The sequence below is a fragment of the Eretmochelys imbricata genome, chromosome 4, assembly GCF_965152235.1.
Source record: "Eretmochelys imbricata isolate rEreImb1 chromosome 4, rEreImb1.hap1, whole genome shotgun sequence".
NCBI lineage: Eukaryota > Metazoa > Chordata > Testudines > Cheloniidae > Eretmochelys > Eretmochelys imbricata.
Genome location: NC_135575.1, coordinates 86,904,390 through 86,927,411, shown reverse-complemented (window position 1 = coordinate 86,927,411; position 23,022 = coordinate 86,904,390).

The following is a 23,022-nucleotide window of genomic DNA, read 5'->3' as shown; positions in this document are numbered from 1 at the left end:
TAGCTGCTTTCAACTACCTGAAAGGGGGTTCAAAAGAGGATGGATCTAGACTGTTCTCAGTGGAACCAGATGACGGAACAAGGAGTAATAGTCTCAAGTTGCAGTGGGGGATGTCTAGGTTCGCTATTAGGAAAAACTATTTCAATAGGAGGATGGTGAAGCACTGGAATGTATTACCTAGGGAGGTTTTTAAGGCCCGGCTTGACAAAGCCGTGGCTGGGATGATTTAGTTGGTGTTGGTCCTGCTTTGAGCAGGGGGTTGGAGTAGATGACCTCCTGACCACCTCTCTTCCAACCCTAATATTCTATGATTCTATTAATTTGATGGAATATATTCAATCTTTCAAAATAAGAAATGGAAACAAGAAAGGGCGCAATCAATTCATGTTAGAGCTGTTGATTAATCATAGTTAACTCACGCAATTAACTCAAAAAACTTAATCGTGATTATTCACTGTTTTAATTGCACTGTTAAACAATAGAATACCAACTAAAATGTATTAAATATTTTGTATTTTTCTACATTTTTATCTATATTGTATTCTGTGTTGTAATTGAAATCAAGTGTATATTACTTTTGATTACAAATATTTGCACTATAAAAATGAACAACGAAAGCAATAGTATTTTTCAGTTCACTTCATACAAGTACTGTAGTGCAATCTCTTTGTCATGGAAGTGCAACTAACAAATGTAGATTTTTTTGATTACATAACTGCACTCAAAAACAAAACAATGTAAAACTTCACAGCCTACAAGTCCATTCAGTCCTACTTCTTGTTCAGCCAATCACTAAGAGAAACACATTTGTTTACATTTGCAGGAGATAATGTTGTCTGTTTTTTGTGTATAATGTGACCTAAAAGTGAGAACAGGCATTTGTATGGCACTTTTGTAGCCGACATTGCAAGGTATTTATGTGCCAGATATGCTAAACATTCATATGCCCCTTCATGCTTTGGCCACTATTCCAGAGGACATGCTCCCATGCTGGTGATGCTCGTTTAAAAAAAATGCATTAATTAAAATTGTGACTGTGTTATGCCATACAAAGCACACAGGATCTTTTATAAGAGAGAAGGCAAATATGCCATATTTACTGAAAATACAGCAGTTAGCATGTGCTTTTCAGTCACACACACATACACACCATGCACACAGTCCTGCCAGTTGATATTTCTATAGTTACTATTCTGTTGTAGCTCGAGTCAATCTAATGGCCAGTTAGACTGAACACGAATAAGAAGCTGGGCTCTGTTGGTTGCGGTGCTCTGAGGTTTTGGCAGGACTGAACCCAGAGTTTCATGGCAAAACACCCCAGCTTTATACTTCTAAATTCCCATTTGAGTCCGTGCATTTTGCAATGTCATCCTGTAATCATTAGTCCTTAAGTGGTGGTAATCTTGGGGTTTTCCGCTGTTATCATTTGATGGTTATTGTTGGGCTTCCCATCGTTATCGCCTATTTGTTGTCTTGCCTTCGGGGGTGGTTGCCTCACCTCTGAGGCCGTCATTGCTGCTAACATGTTTAGCATCTGATACAATGGATGTTTTCTGATTGTCTCTTGGTGTTTCCAAGTCTCTCACTTTTTCTTGACCATCTGGACATTTGTGATGGCTTTCACACCTTATCTTTTCCTGATGCATGCATTCCTCATTCACACAAACAATCTCTCACAGAGAAGACAGCAGTATTTTATATTCAGCAGAATACATTGTAAATTAAACTTCACTAAATCTTGTGGTCAAAACAGTTTACACTGTGGCTCAGGCCTTTAACATTCCTTTAATCTAATGAACATAGACACAATACAAGATCCTGTCTTTTACTCACTAAACCTTAAACCAAAGAAATGACTAGAGGGAAGTTTATAATTCATATAGGAAACAAGATCCCAGTCTCAGAGAGTCATTCCTTTCTGTTATTCAAAAAGGGTGGCTGACAGAATTAATTCAAAGTTTACATCAATTTTTATAATACAGTTATAAAATCCTGTCCCTACAACTGAACTCCGTGGGGGAGAATTGTATGTTCCCTGCTCTGTTTTACCCACATTCTGCCATATATTTCATGTTATAGCAGTCTCTGCTGATGACCCAGCACATGTTGTTTATTTTAAGAACACTTTCACTGCAGATTTCACAAAACGCAAAGAAGGTACCAATATGAAATTTCTAAAGAAAGCTACAGCTCTCGACCCAAGGTTTAAGAATCTGAAGTACTTTCCAAAATCTGAGAGGGATGAGGCATGGAGCATGCTTTCAGAAGTCTTAAAAGAGCAACACTCTGATGCGGAAACCACCAAAAAAGAAAATCAACCTTCTATTGGTGGCACCTGACTCAGATAATGAAAATGAACATGCCTCGGTCCGCACTGCTTTGCATTGTTATCAGGCAGAACCCGTCATCAGCATGGACTCATGTCCCCTGGAATGGTGGTTGAAGCATGAAGGGATATATGAATCTTTAGTGCATCTGGCACATAAATACCTTGGAACACTGGCTACATAGAATCATAGAATATCAGGGTTGGAAGGGACCTCAGGAGGTCATCTAGTCCAACCCCCTGCTCAAAGCAGGACCAATCCCCAATTTTTGCCCCATATCCCTAAATGGCCCCCTCAAAGATTGAACTCACAACCCTGGGTTTAACAGGCCAAAGCTCAAACCACTGAGCTATCCCTCCCTGCCCCCAACAGAATGCCTGTTCTCACTTTTAAGTGACATTGTAAACAAGAAACGGGTGGCATTATCTTCTGCAAATGTAAATAAATTTGTTTGTCTGAGCGATTGGCTGAACAAGAAGTAGGACTGAGCGGACTTGTATGCTCTAAAATTTTACATTGTTTTGTTTTTGAATGCAGTATTTTGTACATAATTCTATATATGTAAGTTCAACTTTCATGATAAAGAGATTGCACAACAGTACTTGTATTAGGTGAATTGAAAAATACTATTTATTTTGTTTATTTACAATGCAAATAGTTGTAATCAAAAATAAATATAAAGTGAGCACTGTACACTTCGTATTATGTGTTGTAACTGAAAACAATATATTTTAGAATGTAGAAAACACCCAAAAATATTTAAATAAATTGTATTCTATTATTATTTAACAGTGTGATTAATTGCACAATTAATCGCGATTAATTTTTTTAATCACACGATTAATCACGATTACTTTTTTAATCTCTTGACAGCTCTATAGAATATCAATTGAAATGTAGTAAATATTTTTGGGTGTTTTCTACATTTTAAAATATATTGTTTTCAGTTACAACACATAATACGAAGTGTACAGTGCTCACTTTATATTTATTTTTGATTACAACTATTTGCATTGTAAATAAACAAAAGAAATAGCATTTTTCAATTCACCTAATACAAGTACTGCTGTGCAATCTCTTTATCATGAAAGTTGAACTTACAAATGTAGAATTATGTACAAAAAAATAACTGCATTCAAATCTGCCATTGCTTCTACCCCTTTTATATCCCAGTTAAGCTAACTGGATCTAACTTTAGAAGCTTCACTCATATCTTGAATTTTAATCCATAGTTTTAGTATCTGAGGTTAGTGTAATTTGACAGAAGAGTCCTTCATTCCTATACAGAATCTTAGAACCTGTTACAGGGTCTGATTTATGCCACCTTATACATCACTGCTGAAATTGCCCCTCTTTCTAGTGGAGTCTTTGCCCTCTAAACCCTCTCCAAGTAAATCAGCTGTCATATTGCATGCGTAGATAGATGGATCATTAGCAGCTCACATGAAGCTGTAACATTTTTGGAACAAAGCCGTTTGTTTGTCTAGGTAGCAGTACATACTTGCAGGTCTTTGGGGTGTTTCTACATAGCCGTTCCAAAGGAGGAGAGAGATGTAGTTTGTGACATTCTTTTCATTATTAGGCAGTTAATAAAAGAATGAAATTTAGGTTCAAATGAGGGGATATGGCTATCCAAATAGTTAATGAGTAGTAATTGCATAGATGAAGATAATTATTGTAATCATCCTATCTTAAGGGAAAATGCTTCATGGAGATATTAGTAATTACTACACTTGAGCAAAAAACACAAGACTTGCAATTACCTGCAAATATACCTTTGGGATTATCCCAATCATCAAATATCATTAAGAAATTGTGAAACCATCCAACTAAACTGATATAAAAAAGCAGAGAACCATAATATGGTAAGAGTTAAACAGAGCAGGTACTATTGTTAGAATTATTAAACACTTTTATGGGAAATTCCTATAGAATTCAATAGAAACATATTTCCTTTTTTATGGATTTTTTAATCACCATGTGAATTATACCTCTGCTACAGAATTCTATAGGATGATTTAAAAAACCATAGAAAGGCTATCATTTTCTATTTCATTTTATAGACACTTACTGATTTATTCCATATTACATTCCATAGGAACTTTCCTGAACAGATATACAAACACAGCATCAAAAGGCTTAGAGATACACAAAACTTATGTGATATGCTTTGTACAGATACAGCCCACTTTAAAAACAAAACAAAACACTTTCCCCTAAACTTTGAGAGTGGCAAGACTAAAACTTGGTACCCGTTCAGTAAACGTAGGGGGTTAATCTTCCTACCATAAACCACTCTTAAACCCAAATCATCATCCAATACCCATGCTCTTGTGCGGGAATAAAGGAAATGTAAGTGTGCAAAACCAATATCAACAGGTCCCTGGAAGTACAGCAAGAAGAGTGCTATCATATCTGTATAAATCTGCAGTTAAAGTCATTTTACTTATGTGGACAACAATGGAGTTTTGCAGACTCATAACAGGAAGTGATATAAATAGTGTTTTAATTTTTTTGTTTGTATAAGAGCTTAGGACCTTTATTGTAATAATGACTACAAGTGGGTTCAGAGGCTCATTCCAACATGGAACTTTCATTGGAGGCAATCCTTGTGTTGTTAAGTTTTATGAAACTAGCAAGTCCATTGTGTTTGCAAAACCAGCTTTAATTAACAAGTGTGGGTTTTTTTTTTTTTTTTGGTCTTGCAATTTAAACATTTGCTTTTTTGCAAGGTGATTCACTTTAAAAACAAAAACAAAACGAAAAACCACCCTTGTTTTTTCTAGCAAAATGAAACTGAGTATTTGTATAAGGGTTAGAAAAACATATTTCAAAAGCTAGGCAGGCACAAGTGTATACCATAAATATAGATAGTGCTGAATTTGTTGTCATAATTTCTCTTTTCCTTTCAGCAACTTTGTTCAAAATCTCTCCACACTGGAACACAAATCGTTATCTCTATCATTCAAGTTTAAGTGGGTCCAAGATTAAGGAAAACAGGTCCATCCTTAATATTTTTAATGACTTGATTTCCATTTGCCTGATTGGAGCCTGGTTCATATTGTACTGCAGGTCTCAAGATATATTTCTAGGCATGAGTAAACTGATATTTTCTAGTTCTGCATTTAGTTAAGGGAAAAGGAATTCCAGTTTGGTAGCTTCATTAGCTTAGGAACATTTAAAAAATATAAATAAGTTTGGGGATTCTGGACCTCATCCCACCTTTTCCAATGTCTCTTGATCATAGTAAGTTCTGTTGTTGGTTCCCATGTTCTCTTGGAGCCTTCTATTGGTTCACAGCTCTTTGTCCATGCTTCAGATCCATTGGATCATGGCGTCTGTGCTACCAAGTGTTACCCTTTCTGTTTCTTAGCAGAATTCCTCTCTCCTAAATGCAGTAAGTTGGTCTACTGGACTTCCCTCATATGTTTTCAAATACTTACACCAAATACACTACACAAACTTCTTAGAGAGATCATTACAAGGTCTTTAGTATTATTATGTATCTCACACAATTTTATTTTTGTTTTTTTTACATTGACTTGAGTTGCTCCTCCATGCAATAATAGTTATCCTTCCAAAACTTTCCAGAGTCACACAGGCCCTCAATGTCAACTGCCTCCTCTTCTGTTCAGTTACTGAAACATTGCAAAATGTTTGCCCCTTCTCTACTATTATCTAAACAATGCTCTGAACCAGTTCAGCTCTACCCACTTCTGACATCTTACATTGGCAACAGGTAATCTTTGTTGCATAGACAAGGCTACAATTGAGCAATTTTGAATAACAAACATATTAATAAAAATCAAAGTCTTTTTCATGGACAATTCACAACAAGAAAAGAAAGGCTGAGTTTATCGGTTGAAGTACTCACTACGAATGGATTTCTGAGCTCTATGTCCACGGAATCTGGGCTGAGTTTCAACCACCTCTTTCCCATTCACTCTTCATCTAGCAGCAGGACAGCACTGAGACTGACTTGCCATGATCAGATGAGATGGTAATACCATTCTGGATTTCATTATCTATATGATGAATAGCATATTGATGCTGTTGCCTCCCTATCAGCTCTCCCAGTTTCTTTATGCACATTTAATAACAATTAATATACACACCCTAAAAAATACCTGTCTGGAACCCTCCTGCAGAGAATGAATGTAATCTCTTCAAATCAATCCCTGCTAGTCCATTGCCTGACCAGCATTGTCTCATGATGATCCTGCATCAAAAGATGCTACATTCGCTACCACTATAAAGCTGTATGTTATCCATTACTCAACACCATCTTGAAATCAGATTGTCAATTTTTTTTTATTTAAAAACCTACCTGGATACCCCTGAGATGCTCAGCTGCCTCCTTATCTTCTGTGTTACATTCCCCAACAAACCCATATAAAAGGCTGGAGTGTATCTATCTCCATCACACAAGGTATTGATGCAACAGTAACTTCCTGACCACAAGAAGGAGTAGTAGCATAAGCTGGATAGAATGCACTGGCAATTTTAAAGACAAACTCAGTGTTGCTCAACTTTTCATAGAAAACTCTGAGAGAATGACCCTTAAATTTGATGTGTTTATAGTTTTCAGAAAAAAAGACCCATTAAGGTTATATATACCAAGTTGCACAGTGCATTATAAAGGTGAAAAGTAGGCACTGTCCCTTGACTGTAGGAGAGGTAAAATTCACACTGAGTTAACCACCACCTGCTGCATGATTCTTATAAACTCTATAATTGAAGATCACAATAGAGCCCAGCCTAGATAATCTGCTGGGAAATGGATACATGCATGTACAAAAGATCAAAGCCTTACTCTGTGGGCTAAATCAAATCCTTCCACTGAAGTAAATGGTTTTATACCAGGGATGAATTTGTCTCTCTGCATCTTATTCAAGTCAATTTTATCAAATGTTGTGTTTTCTAACTTGAAGACTGATACGGTGTTTAAATTTATCATGGCATGAAATATGAACCAGAAGCCAGGTGCAGATGATTGTTACAAAAGTAACGAAACTGGCTGCACCTTGACTGTGCCCCTGCGTTTGGAAGGGATTCATGGGCAATCTGGTCAACAGATCTCATGTTGGAAACAAATAGCAATTTTTTTCTCAGTATCGAACTGAAAATGTACATAATGTGAACACTTATGGACTTCTTATCTTGCCAGTCGCAACAAATGTCTTGGACCACAGATTATATGCAATGACAAGATTTAACCCCCCAGCTGCCTCAGATAATATTGCATTCAACTCAGTAAGCTGCTTGGCTTTGATCCTTAGCATTCTTAAAAAAACTGCACTGCTGAATGATGCAACTGATTTACTTATGTTTAAGGAATAAGCTCAATAGAATGGTCTAACATGCATTGATTACAGCAAAGCATTTGATAAGAAAAGGCATAACATTGCCTCAAGTTGAGGGGAGTAAGATATGTTCAGAAATTGTTTTTAGCTGAGGCAAACTTAGCACAGCTTATACCTAATGCCAGAGGTTCTCTTCTGGCTCAGGTAGTGGAAAAGCTGTCTTCAGACAGTTAGATGGGATCCCTGTGAACTTAGATGGTCAAGTGTCCTATGTGATAAAATGTCAAGAATTGCACAACTGAACTCATCCTTGAGTTCCTCAGCTATGGAGGGCAGGGCAACTAAAATGTCTCAGAACGTGAGCAGATGTTATTCATTTGTTCTTGGAACATTCTGCTTGATTTACTTTTAAAATCCATTCTGATTTGGTTTGAATCTTCTTTGTGCCTATTCTTCCCTTGTTATGTATGGTATGCTTGCTATTTCCATTAAAGTTAATAGGACATAAGTACTCACATTGATATCATATTTTCCCCTCAATCTGGTAGCAGCTAAAGATGCAGAAGCTGTCAGCAGCCTTTTCAGCACAAAACAGATGTTCTCACATTAATAAACTGTTTACAGGGAGAGATGGCATTTTGTCAGTCAGGTGAATCACATTGCCCGACAATGGTTCACAACATAAAACAATGTAACACTCTTCATGTTGATGGGAAAGCTGCTGTCAGTTCATCTAGCGGCTTCTGCAGTATAAAAGGACAGAGCAAGACTAGTGAAAATGAAATGTTTGAATCTAGCAGATTTTTTCTGAGTAATCAAGACCAGAGAGTTATTCAAACAGTAGGAGATTGTCTCTTCTCATCTAATACAAAATAGGCTATTTTTGAATATTGCCAAGATCAAATGTTATTTTTGGTTCAAGATCAAAGACCAGAGGAAAAGTATCCGTGAAGAGGATCTTAGTTTGGGTGGAAGGTCACGGTTTCATATTAATAGATTAAATGAATAATCATCACTGAATGTTGTGATTTTCAATGTGCTAAGTTAAAAGTAGAGATACAGGCAGCAGAAACAATTTTAACTACAACAGCCTATGTTTGAAATAAATTGCCCGCTGAAGTAAAATTGCAGCCATTGCTACCTTCTCAAGCAAATCATGCTGATGGAAACTTACTTTGGACTTTGTTAGGTGTAATAAGATTTTATTAATTATTTGACCCAAAAAAATGTACGAATAAAAATAAAATAAGAAAGTCCTTGGGGATCTTATGTTGTGCATGTGGCATGCTGTGATGAACTGGGAATATATCTGTACAATTTCTGAATTCTGTGTGAGATTATGAACCCTATATGTGTGTATCAGGCAGCAAACTCCATTTCAGACAGGCACCCTTTTGCTTTCTCTATTGTCTGTTTGCCTCCATGTTGAGTTGAAAATTCTAAAGGCTTGTGGCAAAAGAATAATTGAGGGTAGTCGACTCCTAAATAACCAGTCCTTGGAAGTCTAGTCACTATAGACAAAAGATGGTCCCTGCCCAGAAGAACTTGTTTGGTAGAGGTGAAGTTACCTTGGCAACAAAGGCAGGGGTTTGTGCTCGTATTAGGAAGTTGGTGCTGGCACAGGGGTATTTTTTCCAGGGGGGAGAGAGCCATTTTGCACCAGATTAAGATGCGGGAGACTGCTGCAGAACAGGGTAGGCAGTGGGGTGGAGGACCTGCCTGATCTCACTGACGATCTCCCAAAGGAAGGGTAAGCTAGTGAGGGACATTGCATTTAGGACATTTTACTGTTTTGTATGATTTGTACTCTCCGATGCTTTATATGTTAAGTAAAGAGCACGAAGATGTTACACACAAACACACACACACTTTGTAAAATGCATGTATGCTGTACAACTCCTGCATGCTCCTGAAAGTATTAAACTATAAATCAGAAGCTTCACACCTTTAGGGTGGAGTTCAATTACTGGGGAGTCTGAAGGGTCAGAGGTGGTTGGACAGTGGGTTCTAACATTCACAGGCAGGTGCCAGAGAGGAGGAAGGTTTGTACTCTGAAAGTGTGCCTAGCGTCCTGAAATTGGGACAGTGGCTGGACTCCATTCAGGCTCCAGGGGCATGAGACACCCTGGGGAATCAGAGCATAGAGGCTTGGATTTCCCTCATAACAGTAAGGGACGCTCGCTAGGGTCTGTGACACACTCTTGTGAAGACACTGGGCCAGATTCTGTCCTGCTTCTGCTTGGTGCTGGATAATGGGAGTGGGAGCCATTAAAGAGCCAGTTATGACTCTCTGATTATATGGTCTGATCTGTGTTAGTTCTAGTGTAAGTTAGAGCACCAAGGGGCCTCTCTAACTTACATCAGATGGCTGTGGTCCATAAGACACTGAATGCCAGCTGAGAGTTGGTATGACACTTTGCATTTCATTTCCACCCTTGACATGTTACTGTTCTCCTCAACTTGTTTCCTGTGCTGGGGTAGCCAGCTGTGACCAGACTCTGGCTCCATTGTGCCACCTCAGCAGTGCAAAGGAGCCAGTTTCAGTGGGAGGGGGAGAGGAGAATAGAACCCACTATGTCAGGATTAATAGATGATATTTTCCAAATTTTAAAAATTACAAATAAGACGCTGTACTTACTATTTTAAAAAATATAACAGTATCCTACAGTAATAGTCTAAATTATGACAACTTAAAATAGTGATATTACTGGGTTATTGCTATAGAACATGTAGTATTTTTAGGGGTATAGTGTACATTTTGTTTAATGATCTGAAGGTGCTTTACAAGCTTTTTACTCTTTAAAATTCACAATATCTGTATGGTAAGTATACCCTCTCTGCAAATGGCTAAAAGTGAGGTATCTAGAGATGTACAATATCTAATGTGCCAAAGTTGCACAGTGAGGCTTTGGCAGAGGTAAGTCTCCTGCTCCAATCATTATACACCAATACCTCTTCAAACAAGTTTTCGCGAACTGCATTACCCACAGAAATAATGTGACAAGGAGCTGAGACTGCTTAAAGCTGTTGCCCCAAAATAGTGTAAATACATTAAATGTCAGGCAAAGTCCTATGTGCTTGATTTATGTCATATCACTTCAGGCAAATATTGGCTAGATATTTAATTTTTTTAGATTTTTTTCCTGTCTCTTCAGGAAGTATTTCAGTTGCTAAAAACCTACCAATTCATAAAGCATGGCACCGAAAAGGATCCAGTTATTTCTTGATAGGCTCCAAAAGTTTTTCAGTTATTTCAATCATTGTGCTGCATTTGAAATTTTGAAAAGTACTTATTTGTAATCACTCACATTGCCAATGACATGAAATCTATGCATGTGGCCATAAGCAGAACTTATGTAAGATTATTGCAAGATCACTTTTTTACTTGTTACCAGTTTTCTGGCAGAAGAAAAAGTCTAGATTTGATATTGCACTTATTAGGACAAATCCTCGCCCCAGAATGTTGGCCAAGTGACTGTGCTGTTATTCTCTGCAGCTTCTGGACAAAGACTTCTTCCCCCTAAGGCCCTGGACTGGCAGGAGGATCTTCTACAGCAGCCTCAGGAGGGCAGTAGTTCTGGCAGCAGAGGCACTCCCTTTTTGCCAGGGGGTCCCACAAAGTCCCTGATCTAACCTCCCCACCTCTTGCTTCAGCCTGCTGCTCCCTCTGAGCTCCTCTGTGTGTTGGGCACAGGGAGCCCCTGCAGAGAAGAGTTCTGTGGGCAGCAGTGATGTGTGAGTTGCTCAAATCCCAATACCTACTTTCTCAAGTGGTAGCACATGGTGTCTGGGGATTCAAAGCCTTTTTCACTCACACAGGAGGGGGCAGGATTTGGTGCTTTATAAAAGAACAATTACACAGATTATGAGTAGAGTGTATCTACTTCCACTCTTTCCCAACAACTGATGTTGTAATCAGTAATATCCCAACAACTGATGTTGTAATCAGTATCAGTAATATCATACCACATTACTCCTCTCCAAGGCAATGAGACAACAGAGCACTTCTACTCCTGGAGTTTGCTTACTCAATCTACTTCATAGCATAAAAGTGCCCCTCTGAACTCCTTAGTAATAATAATTATACTGAATTCTGATTCAGCTCTTTTCATCTGTAGATCTCAACGTGCTTTAAAAAGGAGGCCTGTATCATAATCTAAGGTATACTTGTAGCCTACATAAAATAGCTTAAATGTGTTGCCTCCAGTGGTAGGGAGTAGGGGTGGGCTGGGGCGGCATTCGAGGGTCTGTCCTCCCAATTTGTCATGGGGCCAAGGATCTCTCTCAGGTCCTCCCCAGATTTTGAGGGAATATAGGTGCTTTCCCACAGCAATCATGAGGCTGCCTCGTGTACATGCTGCCTCCTCCCATTCTTAAAGGGTGTTTTGGTGTGGGGTTGTTTGTTTCTTTTCGTGATGTATCTGTGCATGCACAGAACCTACACATTTATTTCTCTCTCACATGCACACACGAGTGGGAACTGTGTTCCTCCAATCCGCTCTAGGGAAAACCAAAAACACACCACATTGTGTGTCACCTGTTCTGAGCCACCATTTGCTGCTTAGTTAAGTCAACTTCTCCTGAGTCCAGAAATACTCCTCAAAAGGCAGTATACTTTAGATCTGCCTGTTACTATACATTTACTGTCAGTTACTATTAGGCTCTATCATAGAGCTACTACTAAGTGGTAGACAGAGAGATTCATTTGATAAGGAAACCCACTTGGGCTATTACTGCTTTTTCTATGGGTAAGAGAGCATTTTGTAATCCCAAACTCTACATGCTTGCTGTGCAGCCTGTTCTATTTACTATTTATTGCTGTATTGTGTTACACAACAATTGTTAAGTTGTAGTTGGTCAGTTGGTAAGGGCAGCCAATTGTGCCAGCAATAATTTAAGGGGATGTTTCCCTTTGCCTATGTGGGTGCCTGAGGTGGCTCTTTGGTGTGCCATTCCTCCCCCACCTTCCAAATAAGTGGAGATAAAAGTCAACAACTGTTACTGTTAAATCCAGTATTAGGACTAGGCCAATATAAAAAGGGGCTGCTGGTGGCAGTGATTTTTGTTGGGAAATATAATGGGTGCAAAGGTGACTTCATTTCTCCACATTTAGTTGGTGCAGTTGAGCAGTTTACCTGATGTCTGCCTGAGACTGAGGAAATAGGCCTAGCCGGTTAGCTCCACCCAAATAAGAATGTGATACTGATTCTGGACTGGGGAGCAACCAGAAGAAATGGCAAAGTTGGTACTGGCTTCCATGACGGGGGGAGTATGTCTCCACTTGTCACTCAGCATAATGGGGATTTTTTAGCTCTTCAGATGTCCAGAAAGCAAGGTAACCAAGGGTATGATTTCATGTGTGTTGGGAAGAAGGATGCATCTCTTTCCTCCACAGCTGGACTTCTATGACTAACCCTTCCCGTGTCACATCAAAGTTGGATTATTTAGTGCTCAACCTGAGATCACTTGGAAGCTTCATCTACTGCTTGATCCAGTGAATGGATGCTGCATAGTGCCACTGGTGCCTAACGAAGCTGTGCACTTACTAACTAGTATTGTACCCAAACTGTATTGGCTACCAGCTGGTTTCTCAAAGAAGTTTGGGTCCTAGCTATGTAAATGACTCCCTCTCTCCTTGTTTGATTCCACAGCAACTGTTAGCAGCAGAGGTGCTCAAGTGAACACGTCTTAGTTTAAACGGGAGAGGGCTGGTAGTAGGTTTGTTTCTGCAAAGGTCCCTCAACTCTGGAGTTTGATTCCTCTGTTGATCCTGGAGCTGATGACCTTCAGGACATACTGCAAGGTCTTACTATTTCTATGTTTTTTTTCTGATATGAGAGGTTGAGGAAGAGAAATTTGAAGGAAAAGGTTTGGGGGTATGCTGGATAGTTTGAAGGGGAAAAATTCTTAATGGGAGAGAAATCTTTGGATGTAAATATTTATACTATTTTGTATGCATTTCATTTACATAAAGCACCCAGAACTTACATAGATAACTGATAGGAATAAATAAATCCAATTAATTAAATAAATAGCTTAAGCTTTTTTCTCCACAGCAAAACGAAATGAAGTGGTCTGGTTGACAAACAAAAAGAACTAGCCTATGGCGGAGATCTTTAACACAGGGGTCGAGCAGATTAAAAAATTCAAAATTTGAAATTTTGATGCAAAAAGCAGGATAAAATGTCTCTGAAAATGTTTGCAAAAAATGTATCTGTTTTTTAGCAATTGTAGGCACAGGTACCACTTAGCAGAGGCAGTGGGAGGGTAAACTCTTCTACCAGTCTGATTGAAGGGAAACAATAGTTGCTGTGAAAGTCCATAAATAAGATAACAAATTACCTTGTTTCTTAATCTTGAAATGCTTCTTTATAGATTTAATTTTTTAAACAATTTGGATATAAAAATTAGTTTCTTATCAGCGAGACAAGCAATTAGCAATGTTACCAGCCCCATACAGTGAGTCAGCCGATGGACATAACTGGCCTGATCTTTGGTAAAAGGGCAGTTGTGAGAGTGTGGTATAGTTAATTTAAAGCTTGTAAAGCTTTTTGTTTCAACACAAGAGGTAATAAAATGCAACTCAAGTTAAGTCAATTTAATTTACACTCACTGTTTTTTTCTTACTTATTTCTTAGTGTTTTGTAGAGAGTCAATAGCTGGCTCTTCAACAGCATTTGAAGTTTTAGCTGCCAAATTGTTTTTGTTATGTATTGTAGTCATTATGTACATATCAATCATGGAAAGAAGGGAAAAGGTACCAACAATATTTCCTTTTAATATGGGTTGCAGACAGTTTGAAATACTGCTGTCAAGTCATCATCCCCATCATCATTGTGGAGGGAATGGCAAAACTCACACAACATACTGCACAAAAGTGCGGGAAAGGAAAGTAAATTTTGGTTAAGGACTTACAAAAAGTGCCACAGACTCTCTAATGTCTACGAAGACCCCTATCTCCTACTCTAAGCTACACAAGCTGCCAACAGTCTTCAGTGGCCCATATGACACTTTTCCCCCCAGAAGTGCTCCACACACTTCATGCTCCTCTCTGCCCCTGATATGGCTCCAGTGTACCATGCCCCAGTAGCGGTGGTGGATTGGCTGACTATGAAGGGTCTGCACTAGTTGAGAACTCTCTCATGCTAGTGGCATTCTCAGCTGGCCAGATCCAGCTGCTCTTTGTTCCAGATTAGTGCAAAGGAGCCAGAACACAATGGAGAATCTGTCCCTTGTTTTTTTTGTATAATTGTAAACTTCCTTGATATATAAACTTGAATGTAAATCAGCAACCTTTAAAGATAACCATGTTTTTGTCACTTTATATTACTAAATCTTAAAATAAATTAAAAAGGTTCAAATTCCCTATACTTCATCAGGAATTATAAGCACTAAATTAAATATTCAAATCCAACACATGCTGAATATAAAGTGCCTAATATATTATAATATACAATGAAAACAAACACTCTTACAATGATTTACATGTTTACAACAATAACAGTAGTTAATGTGCAGTTATGTCAAATTTCAATAGAAAATGAGTTATTTCATCCAATCTTAATGCCAATTTTAATGCTAAGAAATGGAAATGTAATATGCATGGCTGATATAAATATTAATCACCTGCAAGATGACATATGAAAGCATAATACACTCTTTTTTATAATAATAATGCAAAACCTAACATAAGACTATTGTGCTAGTCTCCGTACTGTATTATGTGCACAGTATCATTGTGGGAGAAAGCTGGAAATCTTGTGAGTAAAGTCTTTGCTTTGCCTGTTCATGAGTCCAGAAATGAACCACAGTACTAAATATAACTGTGACAACGCTTTTAATGTGTGCGTGTAAAGAATCAAAACTGTTCCTGAGTGGCTATATTGAAACACATACTGTGATAGTTTTTACTGAAATTTCAAAAAGCATTTTGTGACAAGAAAAAATGGACCTAATATAAAAGGGACCTCCAAAGAGAATATAAATGATTAAATAGTGTCCGTCAAATAGAACTCTGAGACATACCTAAAGCGAGGGAAATGTGTTCGTGTATTTGTCCTTGTTGCTATGGTTTCATAAATCTTCACTTTTACTCTGTTTACAAAAATCATGTTTTAAAAATACTTTTGAAAGCACGCTCTCTGTTAACTAGAGGACCAAAAACTGTCCTGTTCAACTCAACTTTACTGTTTAGATCACCGTATAATATCCTAATCTATTAAGGTGGACCTCTATTGACTTAATTAGGAGTTGGCAGTGGACACGGCTCTGTCTGAATGGATTATATTCTTGGATTAGGACCTAAATGTTGACCTCCTGTCCATAATTTCTTTTACACACTTGAAAGGTTTTACTTACACTGCTCTACACACTTTGGTAAATGCTCTGGGCCAGATTTTCTACTTGTGTAAACTGAAATAAATTGGAGTACTTGATTTCAATGGCGCTATGCCAACATACACTAGTTTAGGACTAGACCCATAGATCTTCACATATTATTCAGGAAACTTCCATACTTCCATCTTTGAAATTCTTTTTATGCGCAGAGCTGTGGAAGGAATAATCCATGTCTTTAGGGCCAAATTGTGATGCCATTCATCAAACTAGATATACTATCTTTCTCTGCAAGCCATTCCATTGACTGCAAAGGGATTGATCATGGAATTAAAGTATTATTCAACATGAATAAGGGGATCACAATCTGGTTCTTAATTATTAAGTTAAAATAAAATATACTGAAACAAAATTAATCAATTTGTACGTCAGGCGGGCATGACCTAAATGTAGATGCATAGACGCACATGTTGGTTCCCTAACCAACTGACAGCTAAGCCTATTTCAGATGTACACCACTGGAGGATTCCCATATAAAAGTGGAATCCTCAAATGCTTAATTAAGCTGGCTGTCAGTCTGCTTTGTACTGCTGGAGCTGCACAAAGCAGACTTAATGGGGCTGAGTAGGTGCCTCTTAGAGGATGCTGCTGAGCAAATTAACAGTCTTCAGAGTGTCTTTGATATAAATTAATTCTGGATAGAAGTTTCTTCATTCCATTTGATTCCCGTAGATTTTTCTACAGATACATCAAATAACAATGTGTTGCTTAATTTACTTATCTGATTTTGCAGTCTAGAAACCTTAGACTGTTACATTGATCATGCCACTGGACTCATTGTTATTATATATAAATGAAATAAAATTATAAATTGTGATAGAAGGAAAAAGGAACCTAGTAGCAAGTTTTAAATTAAAATTGGATTCAAATAATCAAATATGTGAGATGGATCTTTCATAGAGAAACAATTTAACATGATACAATAATAGCAAGAATGCACAAGATATAAAGTAAGTTATGAGCCATATGTTTCTAAAAATACTCACTGCTTTGTTTGTTGGTAATCCAGGGTTTAGTGAGATATAGCACTGTACCCTGTGCATTCTTTGCTAGATGGGCGTGGGTGTGCACAGGGGTCTGCACCCAGAGGCCAGTTAAAATTGCATTCCCCTTAGAATAGGTGTATAACTCCCTGTTAGTGTTGCATGGTATGCAAGCCACTCCAAAAGCAGGGTTACCAGTTGTGGGGGCTGGGGAAGTGAATGCCCCCTGCAAGGTTTTTGCATTTGTTCAAAGTTCCATAGGCCACAGAACCAGGGGAAGTCCATGGCCCAACCATTCTTAAACTGTAATCCCATATTAAATCAGTACAAGTGCTGCCATAAGGGCTCAGAGTATTGCCCCATTTACATGGTTGCAGTGCCATTGAAATTTGACCCAGCTGCCCCTCCATACAGACAGAGGGGTGGCTGGGCCAAATTTCAATGTGTGGTGTTATGACTAGGTGCACGGGGTTGCTACGCCATTGAAATTTGGCTTGGCTGCCCCTCTGTCCAACCAGCCAGGTTAAATGGTTTTGCAATCTGGCACACGGATAGTCTGTTCCTGTATTGTGGAATGCAGGGGAGGCCCCAACTTGTTCATTGTATGGGTAAGAGGGAGGGGAGACTCCCCAGCTCAGAGAGGCCCTGGGTCCCCCTGGGAAGAGGAGGAGGGAGCGAGCGGGGACCAGAACAAGGTCCCTGCCTATTGAGGGACTGGAATTTCCTCCCCACACCAAGAAATATTTGAATTGGTGTTATGTTGGATCATATTAAAGAAGTTCTGTATTAAAATCACAAATGAATTTGATTCCCCATAGTTGAAATACCAGGGTATTACTAATTAACAGGTCTCTTGGTTTTTGGTCTCTTTTATTTTTACTGTTTTTCTCCCTCTCTGTGTGAAACTTGCAAGTTCCTAAAACAGAGTCTGTTCTCAAAGCAATACTTTGTAACAACAACTACTCACACAGAGAGAATCTCAAAGCAATAATTTGTAACAACAGAAACAGCACACAGAGACTCCCCGCCCTTTTGTTGTATTCATCTCGCTTTGTTAACAATTGTGATTAAAATAGAGATAGAGAATGTATGTGGATGGATGCTTGGTGTGGATAATAAATGAATCATCAGGGAGGTGCTAGCCTAAGAATCCAGTGTCGATTGGCCGAAGAAGGCGTCAAGTGGAAACAACCAGAGGACCCCTGGAGGGTAGACTGGAATCCACCCAACAGCCTCAAGGATGGGAGAACCGAAGAACAAGATAACATCTGGCAGCATGGAGCCATCAGGAATGTGCCATCTGCTGAATGATTCAGCAACAGCGTGATGAAGCAATTCCCATAGACTATAATAGGAATAAATTCCTATAAAAATGGACTAGAAACTGAGAACTTTGGAGTCTGATTCTGCAAACCAACCTCCAGGAGCATCGGATGAGCATCTGTCAAGGCCCTGCTCCCTCCTCGTGTCCAGGCCACCTGGCCAGTGGCTTGGCACAAGCAACTCTAAAGCTGGTGACTAAGATAACAACCTTGCAGAACCTCTGTGTGTGTATGAATGAATGTGTGAATAAATATGAAATTCAATGGAATGTTATAGCTATAACTGCTTACTATGATTCTTTCTGTATTCACAATAAATGTAGCATTTTGCCTTATTCCCTTTAATAAGATCCTGCTGGTTTTTATTTTATTAGTATAACATTGGCACTGTTGCCCAAAAGTGGAGAGATGTAGGTGATGCCATGACTCCAACCCTTTAGTCCTAGCAAACAGAGCTGGCTGACCACAGAGGGAAATGCCTTTTGTAACCTCTGAAGGGGTGGTATAAAAACTGATCTTTGGGCAAAGGCCTGCCTGAGCTCTTAGTGTGATGATGCAACTCCACACTGACCCCTAATTAGGTATGGTTCTTAATGTATTTCTTTTGTCATTGTCCAGTTTTGTTGATATCCATGAAGTAGACTAGCATGGAGCTTCCGATTGGACATTTTGTTTTTGTATAGACATTCATTAAATCCTTTTACAGTTGCTAATGTAATCCTTCTGCCAGGTGTAGTTAGCAGCAACAAGAGCTGGGCTCAATATCTAGAGGTTCCTCTTTACAATACAAAAGAGAACTGATTTAAGCCCCTACCCAGTAATCTGGGACACATAAACATCACCCTGGGTCCCTCTCAGAGGCAAGTCTTCCTCACTCACAAGCACTGAGTCTGTGTGTAACAAAAGAAAACTTTGTTATTGAAAGGGAACCCAGCATTAATTTAGGAAAATGCCACAAGCTCAATTTGAAAGTGAGAACACCCACCCCACACTACACTGAGCAGTGTCCTTTTGTCTCAGTTCCCCACCTGGCAGTGCGAAAGTCTGATGCATGTTCCTCTTTCCTTCTGCTGCACCCCATTCCTCTTTTGACATGCCATTCCTCTTTCCTTCTGCTGCACCCCATTCACAGGTGCTTGTCCTTCATCCGTGAAGACCTAGAATTCAGAGATGCCTTCATGTGTGTCAAGCAGTGCCTCCATTCCTGCTACCCCCTCCGCACCTGGCTCACAGCTGCCACTGTTCACTGGTGGCCAGCAGAGATAACAGCGTCTCTGCCACTGTTCACAGCTGATGCTTGCTGCTCACGGCCACTTCTGGAATGCCACATTCTCAGGTTCCCCCCGTGAGCCCAGCTCTTGGTGATTTCACTGCGTAGTGGGGAACCTCTGTGCTACTGCCTCTTCATTGTCTTCTACTGCAACACTATCCCCATATCAGGCTGAAGGTTTAGCCCCAGGTCTGTTCATCAGTGACTTTACCTCTAGTAATCTCTGAACAGAAACAAGGACTCTTACCTGAGTGCACTCAGTGTATTTTTAAACATTGGAGAGGGGACGGTCCACTGGTGTCTAGGCTTCTTTAGGCATAATCAGAACCTGCCCCCGCCGCTCTCTCACCTTTGCATTCCTACCCTTGCTTAGCAAGTCAGGTTCAGTTTATTATTCAGTTGATTAGTGTGATACCCTCAATCAGGGCAGGTTAAATACATTTCTGCTGCTGCCGTATGAAAATAGGGTCTGCTCCTGAGATCTTTTTCCCCCAGTGCATCACTAGAAGTTGGGGAGAGCTCATTCAGACCCTGTTTACACTAATATCAGGTACCCAGGTAGCAGGGGCTCAGGTACCCAGGAAATGAGAATGATGTAACTTCCATATGGGAAAGATTAGTAGAATATAATTGTATTCATCAATATAAATTAAATTATCTTTTAATTATAAATGATAAACATAAGAGGATTTTCCGCAGGACTGTAGTCACTTCCAAGGCCTCCTTCTCAGACAGTACTGTGTGATGACTGCCAGCATATCCCAGGATCAAATTTGATTTTCCAGCAATTTGGTTTTTCTCTAAGACAATGGAGATTTGAGGTAGTAACTTCCCCATTATTTTTGATGGCTTCAGTCTCATCTTCAAAATGACTGTCTTCAGAGACCAAATTTTGGTTTGATGAAAAGCCCATTGAAGTCAATGGGACCTTTACCACTGACTTCAGTGGGCGTTAGATCACCCCAAGTGGGTGTGATAATTTCTCCAAGTCCTGGATAGTTATAGAGATGTCCTCCTTTACGGCTGAGCTTGATGACTGATTATCCTGTGGCGTGGAATGAAGATTATTATGATGTTTCCAATAATGTCCACAATGTGCTGAGTGCTGTACACACCTAAGAGGCACATGGTTTGCCTCAAAGACATCACAATCTACGACAAAACAGACAGTGAAGGGTAAGGGAACAAGTTACAACATACAAGTTATTCATCATGATGAGATTAGCCAAATTTCAATAATATAATGTTTGATAACACAACTCAGTAGTTCTTCAGATTTGTACATTATCCTCAGTTGTACCTCAGTCTGATCACTGTTAGCTAACTTCTTGTAGTTGTCGCAATAGAGATGGGTCTTCAGGAGGGATCTGAATGGGGAGAGGGTAGTTGCCTTTTGGATCGGAACAAAAATGATGTCCCATCTGTGGGGGCAGAGTGGAAGAAAGCAGAAAGAAAATGGAATGGTAGAGGTGAGAGGACAACACCAAATGAATCAGAAAGGTACTGGAGGCAGAGTTAGATAGGGCTCTGAATGTAAGGAAAAGACACTTGATGTGATGGAAGAGTAGGGGCAAATGCAGGGTTTCAGAGAGGGAGGTATATGATTAGGGCAATGGACAAAGAAACTTAATTTAAATACTGCATGGATTGGAGTGGAGCAATATGGGTGTCATGGAGGTAAGGGAGAATCTGGCACTGAGACATTAAAAATATTGTATTTTATTAAGATAAAAATAACAGTATTATCTCTAAAGCTACCCTGATTCACTCTACCGATTTTGCTTAGCACCTTCTCCCACCTCCTTCTGCCTGGCTTTCTGCTACAGGTTTAGAGAAACAGAACACACATTCTCACTTATGAGGTCACCAGCTTAGAGGTCTTTTGCCAAATGTTTTTCTGAAATTAGCTATAAAGAAGTAGGCAATTGGGAACTTCAGGTTGGTTTAGCTGCTCAGGCTCTAAACAGGCCTTCCATTCTTCTTAAGTTTCAAGGTTAATAATAAGAAAAGGAACATTTCTATGAAAAATAATCACTGTCCACATTAAGTGGCTGTTTGGCCTTTTAGCTCTACATATTATGGATCTATGACTCTTTACAAAAGGTGTGTGTGGTGGTGGGGTGTGTGTGTGTGTGTGGGGGGGGTTGTAGAAGGAATGGGGGGAAAGGGTCTGAAACCTGCAAATCTCTTATTTTTGTACATTCCTGGATCATAGAGTCTTTTTATAACTTAAAAAAATGCTCCTTCAGTTTATTCCAAATGTGAACCAAGAGCCGATTTGTATGGCCAAGTAATAAACAAGGATGAATCGTGGATGTCTAGGGAATGGGGGTAATGAACTGTAACAGCTCAGTTGCTTCAGTTGCAGAATGTTAAGTCAGAAATGAGTTACTGAAAATAAATAGAGAAACTGAAAACTCTGGGCCAATGAAAGGTTGCAGCCTGTTTTACTTCTTCCTAAGATCCCCTTTGTAGTGATCATATACTATTCTATGATATTATTTGTTTATTATATTGTAATAGTTATGAATCAATTATCAGCAAAACAGGGTTTAAGACAGCTTAGGAAAACTCTCATGAAAAATTACCAGTCCAGGCACAAAGTTTACTCACCAGCCCTTTACCCTGATGATCGATAATGAATTTTGCAGGGCAGACTTTTTTAGGAACAGTCCGTAGAAAGGCATTTTGCAGCACCACACTGCTACATGGGAGTTTTTGTAGGAAAGGGCAGGGAGAAAAGCACATATCCCCACCTCATATGGCTGGCCAGCTCCCTTACCTGGTTCTTGAGGGTGGGATGTGGCCATGATGCTGGTTACTCCAACTCTTTCCTGTTCCCTTTCAGGTGAGTTGCACCAGGAGGGAGGAAAGATAACCTTGGCAGTAGCCCCATTCTGCTCAGCTCTTTACACAGGCTGCTCAGACGGGGGTCAGGCAGTGAGGTTCCTTAGTCCCCCCAACTCTGCAACCACACGAGGGCCAACTCTCATCTTGCCCTCTGTATTTTACCCAATCAAAACAAAACAAAACAAAAAAAAATCAACAAACCAATGTACTTGCTGTGGATGAGTGGACAAATAGAATTTTATAAGGTTGATTTTATACTTAAGATTTTATACACACACACACACACACACACACACACACATCACTGCCCCTAACAGTGTTCCATTTATTTCATTAATGTGCCACTTGCGAGCTGCAACTGGGAATTTCTCTGTCTCTCCACAACACACATACAGGGCCCAGATACACTAAAATAACTTATAATTTAAGAGTAAAATATAGCTACTCCGGTAATTATTACTGTATAAATAGTGCCACTATAATAAGGGATGGAGGTCTAAAAGTGCTATTTGAGATGCATTGTGGTGCTAAATTCTAATTACCAGCAGAATTAATTGCAGCTTTGATTCTGAC